Raw genomic sequence first — 10,832 nt, forward strand, 5'->3', positions numbered from 1 at the left:
GAATGAAGTAGAGGACTGCAGCCCTTTAAGTAAAGGGAAAAGCAAGCAATTGATGCCTACGGCCATACTAGTCTGAAAACGCCCGATCTCGTCTGATCTCGGAAACTAAGCAGAGTCAGGCCTGGTTAGTACTTGGATGGGAGACCGCCTGGGAATACGAGGTGCAGTAGGCTTTTCTTGCCAGCAGAGGCTGCTCTCAGCTCTGCGCACTCCCTTCAATCACAAAGCTTTTTGCTGCTTGCTCCTGCACTCTCTCTCGCTTTCCTTTGCCCATTCCTTTGCTGCACATTCTCCTGCTGCCAGACAAAGGCAAGGGAGTCGACACAGAGTCAACAAAAAAAAACACATGAAGAAAATAAGCTGGCAAAAAACATACACAAAGCAGCAAGCGTTTAAGTAAAGAGAAGCAAAGCAGGCCATCGCTTACTACCACACTCCTCTGAAAAGTACCCCATCCCATCCGATATCACAAGCTAAGTCAGAGGCAGGCCTGGTCAGTACTCGCTTGGGACACCGCCTGGAAATAGCAACTGCCGTCGGCTTTTCTTGTTAGCTGTTTGCTGTTCTTCACGCCGACGCTGCCTTCATTTGCCAGTCTTTTTGCTGATCGCTCGCTCGCTCGCTCACTCGCTCGCTCGCTGTTGCTCGCTTTCCTCGGCCCATTTCCTGGCAGCACGTTCATAGGAACGGGAGAAGGCCATTCAGCCCTTTGAGCCTGTTCCGCCATTCGTGACTGATGTGTACCTTAACTCCATTTACCCGCCTGTGCTCCATAACCCTCAACACCCGTGCCTAACAAAAATCAATCAATCTCGGTTTTGAGATTTTCAATTGATCCCCAGCCTCAACAGCTTTTTGGGGGAGAGAGTTCCAGATTTCTACTACACTTTGTGTGAAGAAGTGCTTCCTGACATCACCCGTGAACTGCCTAGCTGTAATTTTCAGATTATGCCCCCTTGTTCCGGACTCCCCCACCAGAGGAAATAGTTTCTCTATCGAGCCTATCAGCTCCTTTAATAATCTTAAACACCTCAATTAGATCTTAATCTTCTAAACTCAAGGGAATACGAGCCTAGTCGATGCAACCTGTCCTGACAACTTAACCCTTTTAGCCCCGGTATCATTTTGGTAAATGTGCGCTGCAGCCCCTCCAAGACCAGTGTATCCTTCCTGAGGTGTGGTGCCCAGAACTGAACGCAGTACTCCAGATGCGGTCTAAGCAGAGCTTTATACAACCGTAGCATAACTTTGTATTGTATTCCAGCCCTGTTGAGATGAAGACTAACATTCGCCGACCTGCCGGTCAAATCGGGGCCAGCGGCTGCTTTTATCCATGTGCGGAAAGGCACACATCTTCTTCTGGCCTGAATTGGGCCAAGGTGACTTAAATTGGGGTGTGGGCTTGAGCCTTTTCTAAGCAGCTGGGCCTGGGAGAGGAGAAAAGGCTGCTCCCCGGTTGTCTGTATTTTGAGGCAGGAGGGACCAGCGTTTTTGCAGCAGTGAGTGAGTGAGTGAGTGAGTGAAGGAATGGTGAAGCTAATGAAGGTTAAGGCCAGGGGAAGGCAATGAAGGGTAGGTAGGGTTGCCAACTCTGGTTGGACGCATTCCTGGAGGTTTTATCACATGACTTCCAACCACCCGACCCAGTCAAACATCCTTTTTGACCCATCTGCTATAATTTTCGAACTAATTAAGAAAAGCGTTCAAAGAAAAGGAAAAACCATTTTTCTTTTAATGCCTCTATGATGTTTCTCCACGGTTGGTTGGCAGCAGTGTCCAGGAGATTAATCTTTAATTCCTGGAGACTCCAGGGCAATCCTGGAGGCTTGGCAACCCTACAATTGCGTGAGGTAAGCAGTCAAGTACTGACTTTTCATATTGAATCTACATTTTCTTTACCCAACATTTGGACTTCTGTCCCTTTCTCCCCAGGTTTTGCCGGGCCTCCGACAGGTCAATTTCACCCCTTAGGGCCTCTGCCTGCCCCATTTCTTATGCCTACACCACATAATCTACAAGCCTCTCCATCACCATTTTGATGCCCATTTTAGTTCATGCATCCGGAAAGTCCCGAAAGGCCTCTCCCGACCAACAATCACGGCATGTGTTTATTGAATGATTTCAGGGGCTTTCGTCGCGAAGACACTAGCCAGAAGTCCAGCGCAGGTGTTGATGAGTTTTTATGTGAGAAAGGTCAGTGCTAAGTTTACTTCTTAGTACAGCACAGAAGGAGGCCACAGGCCAGTAAATGTTTTCCCTTGCAGAGATTGCTACCTTTGAGGTCCTTGTTTTTAACTTGGTCCCTATCCGTAGCTGGTGAAAGTGTGAGTAGAGGACTAGAGTACAAGGCGGCAGAAGTTATGCTGCAGCTATACAAAACCCTGGTTAGACCGCACCTGGAGTACTGTGAGCAGTTCTGGGCACCGCACCTTCGGAAGGACATATCGGCCTCGGAGGGAGTGCAGCGTAGGTTTACTAGAACGCTAGCCGGACTTCAAGGGTTAAGTTACGAGGAGAGATGACACAAATTGGGGTTGTATTCTCTGGAGTTTCGAAGGTTAAGGGGTGATCTGATGGAAGTTCATAAGATATTAAGGGGAACAGATAGGGTGGATAGAGAGCAACTATTTCCGCTGGTTGGGGATTCTAGGAGTAGGGGGCAGAGTCTAAAAAGTAGAGCCAGACCTTTGAGGAGAGAGATGAGAAAACATTACTACCCACAAAGGGTGGTAGAAGTTTGTAAGTCTCTCACGCAAAGGGCAATTGATAGGAGCTGAATTGCGAAATTGAAATGTGAGAGAGATAGGTTTTTGTCAAGCAAAGGTATGAAGGGATATGGGCGAAAGGCAGGTCTCTGGAGTTAGATGAGAGATGAGCCATGATGTTCTGAAATGGCGGAGCAGGCAGGCAGGCAGGCAGACAGGCAGGCAGGCGGGTGGGTGTGAATGGCCTCCTCCTGTTGCTATGTTGTAGGATTTGAATGAAGCGTTGAGCTTGCTATGTGATTGTTTTGCAGATGAAGCAGGACTTGTGTGTGTTTGTGTTTGGCAGTGCGAATGCGTGTACCCTGTGAGTGATGTTGTTTCCCCCGGCGCCAGGCAAGTGCAGAAAGTATGGTAAAGAATGAAGAAGAAGACTGCAGCCCTTTAAGTAAAGGGAAAAGCAAGCAATTGATGCCTACGGCCATACTAGTCTGAAAACGCCCGATCTCGTCTGATCTCGGAAGCTAAGCAGAGTCAGGCCTGGTTAGTACTTGGATGGGAGACCGCCTGGGAATACCAGGTGCAGTAGGCTTTTCTTGCCAGCAGAGGCTGCTCTCAGCTCTGTGCACTCCCTTCAATCACAAAGCTTTTTGCTGCTTGCTCCTGCACTCTCTCTCGCTTTCCTTTGCCCATTCCTTTGCTGCACATTCTCCTGCTGCCAGACAAAGGCAAGGGAGTCGACACAGAGTCAACAAAAAAAAACACATGAAGAAAATAAGCTGGCAAAAAACATACACAAAGCAGCAAGCGTTTAAGTAAAGAGAAGCAAAGCAGGCCATCGCTTACTCCCACACTCCTCTGAAAAGTACCCCATCCCATCCGATATCACAAGCTAAGTCAGAGGCAGGCCTGGTCAGTACTCGCTTGGGACACCGCCTGGAAATAGCAACTGCCGTCGGCTTTTCTTGTTAGCTGTTTGCTGTTCTTCACGCCGACGCTGCCTTCATTTGCCAGTCTTTTTGCTGATCGCTCGCTCGCTCGCTCACTCGGTCGCTCGCTGTTGCTCGCTTTCCTCGGCCCATTTCCTGGCAGCACGTTCATAGGAACGGGAGAAGGCCATTCAGCCCTTTGAGCCTGTTCCGCCATTCGTGACTGATGTGTACCTTAACTCCATTTACCCGCCTGTGCTCCATAACCCTCAACACCCGTGCCTAACAAAAATCAATCAATCTCGGTTTTGAGATTTTCAATTGATCCCCAGCCTCAACAGCTTTTTGGGGGAGAGAGTTCCAGATTTCTACTACACTTTGTGTGAAGAAGTGCTTCCTGACATCACCCGTGAACTGCCTAGCTGTAATTTTCAGATTATGCCCCCTTGTTCCGGACTCCCCCACCAGAGGAAATAGTTTCTCTATCGAGCCTATCAGCTCCTTTAATAATCTTAAACACCTCAATTAGATCTTAATCTTCTAAACTCAAGGGAATACGAGCCTAGTCGATGCAACCTGTCCTGACAACTTAACCCTTTTAGCCCCGGTATCATTTTGGTAAATGTGCGCTGCAGCCCCTCCAAGACCAGTGTATCCTTCCTGAGGTGTGGTGCCCAGAACTGAACGCAGTACTCCAGATGCGGTCTAAGCAGAGCTTTATACAACCGTAGCATAACTTTGTATTGTATTCCAGCCCTGTTGAGATGAAGACTAACATTCGCCGACCTGCCGGTCAAATCGGGGCCAGCGGCTGCTTTTATCCATGTGCGGAAAGGCACACATCTTCTTCTGGCCTGAATTGGGCCAAGGTGACTTAAATTGGGGTGTGGGCTTGAGCCTTTTCTAAGCAGCTGGGCCTGGGAGAGGAGAAAAGGCTGCTCCCCGGTTGTCTGTATTTTGAGGCAGGAGGGACCAGCGTTTTTGCAGCAGTGAGTGAGTGAGTGAGTGAGTGAAGGAATGGTGAAGCTAATGAAGGTTAAGGCCAGGGGAAGGCAATGAAGGGTAGGTAGGGTTGCCAACTCTGGTTGGACGCATTCCTGGAGGTTTTATCACATGACTTCCAACCACCCGACCCAGTCAAACATCCTTTTTGACCCATCTGCTATAATTTTCGAACTAATTAAGAAAAGCGTTCAAAGAAAAGGAAAAACCATTTTTCTTTTAATGCCTCTATGATGTTTCTCCACGGTTGGCTGGCAGCAGTGTCCAGGAGATTAATCTTTAATTCCTGGAGACTCCAGGGCAATCCTGGAGGCTTGGCAACCCTACAATTGCGTGAGGTAAGCATTCAAGTACTGACTTTTCATATTGAATCTACATTTTCTTTACCCAACATTTGGACTTCTGTCCCTTTCTCCCCAGGTTTTGCCGGGCCTCCGACAGGTCAATTTCACCCCTTAGGGCCTCTGCCTGCCCCATTTCTTATGCCTACACCACATAATCTACAAGCCTCTCCATCACCATTTTGATGCCCATTTTAGTTCATGCATCCGGAAAGTCCCGAAAGGCCTCTCCCGACCAACAATCACGGCATGTGTTTATTGAATGATTTCAGGGGCTTTCGTCGCGAAGACACTAGCCAGAAGTCCAGCGCAGGTGTTGATGAGTTTTTATGTGAGAAAGGTCAGTGCTAAGTTTACTTCTTAGTACAGCACAGAAGGAGGCCACAGGCCAGTAAATGTTTTCCCTTGCAGAGATTGCTACCTTTGAGGTCCTTGTTTTTAACTTGGTCCCTATCCGTAGCTGGTGAAAGTGTGAGTAGAGGACTAGAGTACAAGGCGGCAGAAGTTATGCTGCAGCTATACAAAACCCTGGTTAGACCGCACCTGGAGTACTGTGAGCAGTTCTGGGCACCGCACCTTCGGAAGGACATATCGGCCTCGGAGGGAGTGCGGCGTAGGTTTACTAGAACGCTAGCCGGACTTCAAGGGTTAAGTTACGAGGAGAGATGACACAAATTGGGGTTGTATTCTCTGGAGTTTCGAAGGTTAAGGGGTGATCTGATGGAAGTTCATAAGATATTAAGGGGAACAGATAGGGTGGATAGAGAGCAACTATTTCCGCTGGTTGGGGATTCTAGGAGTAGGGGGCAGAGTCTAAAAAGTAGAGCCAGACCTTTGAGGAGAGAGATGAGAAAACATTACTACCCACAAAGGGTGGTAGAAGTTTGTAAGTCTCTCACGCAAAGGGCAATTGATAGGAGCTGAATTGCGAAATTGAAATGTGAGAGAGATAGGTTTTTGTCAAGCAAAGGTATGAAGGGATATGGGCGAAAGGCAGGTCTCTGGAGTTAGATGAGAGATGAGCCATGATGTTCTGAAATGGCGGAGCAGGCAGGCAGGCAGGCAGGCAGACAGGCAGGCAGGCGGGTGTGAATGGCCTCCTCCTGTTGCTATGTTGTAGGATTTGAATGAAGCGTTGAGCTTGCTATGTGATTGTTTTGCAGATGAAGCAGGACTTGTGTGTGTTTGTGTTTGGCAGTGCGAATGCGTGTACCCTGTGAGTGATGTTGTTTCCCCCGGCGCCAGGCAAGTGCAGAAAGTGTGGTAAAGAATGAAGTAGAGGACTGCAGCCCTTTAAGTAAAGGGAAAAGCAAGCAATTGATGCCTACGGCCATACTAGTCTGAAAACGCCCGATCTCGTCTGATCTCGGAAGCTAAGCAGAGTCAGGCCTGGTTAGTACTTGGATGGGAGACCGCCTGGGAATACCAGGTGCAGTAGGCTTTTCTTGCCAGCAGAGGCTGCTCTCAGCTCTGCGCACTCCCTTCAATCACAAAGCTTTTTGCTGCTTGCTCCTGCACTCTCTCTCGCTTTCCTTTGCCCATTCCTTTGCTGCACATTCTCCTGCTGCCAGACAAAGGCAAGGGAGTCGACACAGAGTCAACAAAAAAAAACACATGAAGAAAATAAGCTGGCAAAAAACATACACAAAGCAGCAAGCGTTTAAGTAAAGAGAAGCAAAGCAGGCCATCGCTTACTCCCACACTCCTCTGAAAAGTACCCCATCCCATCCGATATCACAAGCTAAGTCAGAGGCAGGCCTGGTCAGTACTCGCTTGGGACACCGCCTGGAAATAGCAACTGCCGTCAGCTTTTCTTGTTAGCTGTTTGCTGTTCTTCACGCCGACGCTGCCTTCATTTGCCAGTCTTTTTGCTGATCGCTCGCTCGCTCGCTCACTCGCTCGCTCGCTGTTGCTCGCTTTCCTCTGCCCATTTCCTGGCAGCACGTTCATAGGAACGGGAGAAGGCCATTCAGCCCTTTGAGCCTGTTCCGCCATTCGTGACTGATGTGTACCTTAACTCCATTTACCCGCCTGTGCTCCATAACCCTCAACACCCGTGCCTAACAAAAATCAATCAATCTCGGTTTTGAGATTTTCAATTGATCCCCAGCCTCAACAGCTTTTTGGGGGAGAGAGTTCCAGATTTCTACTACACTTTGTGTGAAGAAGTGCTTCCTGACATCACCCGTGAACTGCCTAGCTGTAATTTTCAGATTATGCCCCCTTGTTCCGGACTCCCCCACCAGAGGAAATAGTTTCTCTATCGAGCCTATCAGCTCCTTTAATAATCTTAAACACCTCAATTAGATCTTAATCTTCTAAACTCAAGGGAATACGAGCCTAGTCGATGCAACCTGTCCTGACAACTTAACCCTTTTAGCCCCGGTATCATTTTGGTAAATGTGCGCTGCAGCCCCTCCAAGACCAGTGTATCCTTCCTGAGGTGTGGTGCCCAGAACTGAACGCAGTACTCCAGATGCGGTCTAAGCAGAGCTTTATACAACCGTAGCATAACTTTGTATTGTATTCCAGCCCTGTTGAGATGAAGACTAACATTCGCCGACCTGCCGGTCAAATCGGGGCCAGCGGCTGCTTTTATCCATGTGCGGAAAGGCACACATCTTCTTCTGGCCTGAATTGGGCCAAGGTGACTTAAATTGGGGTGTGGGCTTGAGCCTTTTCTAAGCAGCTGGGCCTGGGAGAGGAGAAAAGGCTGCTCCCCGGTTGTCTGTATTTTGAGGCAGGAGGGACCAGCGTTTTTGCAGCAGTGAGTGAGTGAGTGAGTGAGTGAAGGAATGGTGAAGCTAATGAAGGTTAAGGCCAGGGGAAGGCAATGAAGGGTAGGTAGGGTTGCCAACTCTGGTTGGACGCATTCCTGGAGGTTTTATCACATGACTTCCAACCACCCGACCCAGTCAAACATCCTTTTTGACCCATCTGCTATAATTTTCGAACTAATTAAGAAAAGCGTTCAAAGAAAAGGAAAAACCATTTTTCTTTTAATGCCTCTATGATGTTTCTCCACGGTTGGCTGGCAGCAGTGTCCAGGAGATTAATCTTTAATTCCTGGAGACTCCAGGGCAATCCTGGAGGCTTGGCAACCCTACAATTGCGTGAGGTAAGCATTCAAGTACTGACTTTTCATATTGAATCTACATTTTCTTTACCCAACATTTGGACTTCTGTCCCTTTCTCCCCAGGTTTTGCCGGGCCTCCGACAGGTCAATTTCACCCCTTAGGGCCTCTGCCTGCCCCATTTCTTATGCCTACACCACATAATCTACAAGCCTCTCCATCACCATTTTGATGCCCATTTTAGTTCATGCATCCGGAAAGTCCCGAAAGGCCTCTCCCGACCAACAATCACGGCATGTGTTTATTGAATGATTTCAGGGGCTTTCGTCGCGAAGACACTAGCCAGAAGTCCAGCGCAGGTGTTGATGAGTTTTTATGTGAGAAAGGTCAGTGCTAAGTTTACTTCTTAGTACAGCACAGAAGGAGGCCACAGGCCAGTAAATGTTTTCCCTTGCAGAGATTGCTACCTTTGAGGTCCTTGTTTTTAACTTGGTCCCTATCCGTAGCTGGTGAAAGTGTGAGTAGAGGACTAGAGTACAAGGCGGCAGAAGTTATGCTGCAGCTATACAAAACCCTGGTTAGACCGCACCTGGAGTACTGTGAGCAGTTCTGGGCACCGCACCTTCGGAAGGACATATCGGCCTCGGAGGGAGTGCGGCGTAGGTTTACTAGAACGCTAGCCGGACTTCAAGGGTTAAGTTACGAGGAGAGATGACACAAATTGGGGTTGTATTCTCTGGAGTTTCGAAGGTTAAGGGGTGATCTGATGGAAGTTCATAAGATATTAAGGGGAACAGATAGGGTGGATAGAGAGCAACTATTTCCGCTGGTTGGGGATTCTAGGAGTAGGGGGCAGAGTCTAAAAAGTAGAGCCAGACCTTTGAGGAGAGAGATGAGAAAACATTACTACCCACAAAGGGTGGTAGAAGTTTGTAAGTCTCTCACGCAAAGGGCAATTGATAGGAGCTGAATTGCGAAATTGAAATGTGAGAGAGATAGGTTTTTGTCAAGCAAAGGTATGAAGGGATATGGGCGAAAGGCAGGTCTCTGGAGTTAGATGAGAGATGAGCCATGATGTTCTGAAATGGCGGAGCAGGCAGGCAGGCAGGCAGGCAGACAGGCAGGCAGGCGGGTGTGAATGGCCTCCTCCTGTTGCTATGTTGTAGGATTTGAATGAAGCGTTGAGCTTGCTATGTGATTGTTTTGCAGATGAAGCAGGACTTGTGTGTGTTTGTGTTTGGCAGTGCGAATGCGTGTACCCTGTGAGTGATGTTGTTTCCCCCGGCGCCAGGCAAGTGCAGAAAGTGTGGTAAAGAATGAAGTAGAGGACTGCAGCCCTTTAAGTAAAGGGAAAAGCAAGCAATTGATGCCTACGGCCATACTAGTCTGAAAACGCCCGATCTCGTCTGATCTCGGAAGCTAAGCAGAGTCAGGCCTGGTTAGTACTTGGATGGGAGACCGCCTGGGAATACCAGGTGCAGTAGGCTTTTCTTGCCAGCAGAGGCTGCTCTCAGCTCTGTGCACTCCCTTCAATCACAAAGCTTTTTGCTGCTTGCTCCTGCACTCTCTCTCGCTTTCCTTTGCCCATTCCTTTGCTGCACATTCTCCTGCTGCCAGACAAAGGCAAGGGAGTCGACACAGAGTCAACAAAAAAAAACACATGAAGAAAATAAGCTGGCAAAAAACATACACAAAGCAGCAAGCGTTTAAGTAAAGAGAAGCAAAGCAGGCCATCGCTTACTCCCACACTCCTCTGAAAAGTACCCCATCCCATCCGATATCACAAGCTAAGTCAGAGGCAGGCCTGGTCAGTACTCGCTTGGGACACCGCCTGGAAATAGCAACTGCCGTCGGCTTTTCTTGTTAGCTGTTTGCTGTTCTTCACGCCGACGCTGCCTTCATTTGCCAGTCTTTTTGCTGATCGCTCGCTCGCTCGCTCACTCGGTCGCTCGCTGTTGCTCGCTTTCCTCGGCCCATTTCCTGGCAGCACGTTCATAGGAACGGGAGAAGGCCATTCAGCCCTTTGAGCCTGTTCCGCCATTCGTGACTGATGTGTACCTTAACTCCATTTACCCGCCTGTGCTCCATAACCCTCAACACCCGTGCCTAACAAAAATCAATCAATCTCGGTTTTGAGATTTTCAATTGATCCCCAGCCTCAACAGCTTTTTGGGGGAGAGAGTTCCAGATTTCTACTACACTTTGTGTGAAGAAGTGCTTCCTGACATCACCCGTGAACTGCCTAGCTGTAATTTTCAGATTATGCCCCCTTGTTCCGGACTCCCCCACCAGAGGAAATAGTTTCTCTATCGAGCCTATCAGCTCCTTTAATAATCTTAAACACCTCAATTAGATCTTAATCTTCTAAACTCAAGGGAATACGAGCCTAGTCGATGCAACCTGTCCTGACAACTTAACCCTTTTAGCCCCGGTATCATTTTGGTAAATGTGCGCTGCAGCCCCTCCAAGACCAGTGTATCCTTCCTGAGGTGTGGTGCCCAGAACTGAACGCAGTACTCCAGATGCGGTCTAAGCAGAGCTTTATACAACCGTAGCATAACTTTGTATTGTATTCCAGCCCTGTTGAGATGAAGACTAACATTCGCCGACCTGCCGGTCAAATCGGGGCCAGCGGCTGCTTTTATCCATGTGCGGAAAGGCACACATCTTCTTCTGGCCTGAATTGGGCCAAGGTGACTTAAATTGGGGTGTGGGCTTGAGCCTTTTCTAAGCAGCTGGGCCTGGGAGAGGAGAAAAGGCTGCTCCCCGGTTGTCTGTATTTT

At 48.6% G+C, this 10,832-nt stretch overlaps 4 non-coding genes across 4 annotated transcripts; all 4 read left to right on the top strand.

Moving 5' to 3' along the window:
• The first annotated feature begins 54 nt into the window (after positions 1–54).
• LOC137322313 (5S ribosomal RNA) lies at positions 55–173 on the top strand. Its single transcript, XR_010963067.1, has one exon. It is a non-coding gene; the product is annotated as a 5S ribosomal RNA (ribosomal RNA).
• Positions 174–3,175: 3,002 nt separating this feature from the next.
• Positions 3,176–3,294, top strand: LOC137322377 (5S ribosomal RNA). The gene has a single exon (XR_010963092.1). It is a non-coding gene; the product is annotated as a 5S ribosomal RNA (ribosomal RNA).
• A 3,002-nt stretch (positions 3,295–6,296) lies between these two features.
• LOC137322378 (5S ribosomal RNA) lies at positions 6,297–6,415 on the top strand. The gene has a single exon (XR_010963093.1). It is a non-coding gene; the product is annotated as a 5S ribosomal RNA (ribosomal RNA).
• Positions 6,416–9,417: 3,002 nt separating this feature from the next.
• On the top strand, positions 9,418–9,536 carry LOC137322379 (5S ribosomal RNA). The gene has a single exon (XR_010963094.1). It is a non-coding gene; the product is annotated as a 5S ribosomal RNA (ribosomal RNA).
• The last annotated feature ends 1,296 nt before the right edge of the window (positions 9,537–10,832 follow it).

This window comes from Heptranchias perlo, chromosome 5 (genome assembly GCF_035084215.1).
Source record: "Heptranchias perlo isolate sHepPer1 chromosome 5, sHepPer1.hap1, whole genome shotgun sequence".
Lineage (NCBI taxonomy): Eukaryota > Metazoa > Chordata > Chondrichthyes > Hexanchiformes > Hexanchidae > Heptranchias > Heptranchias perlo.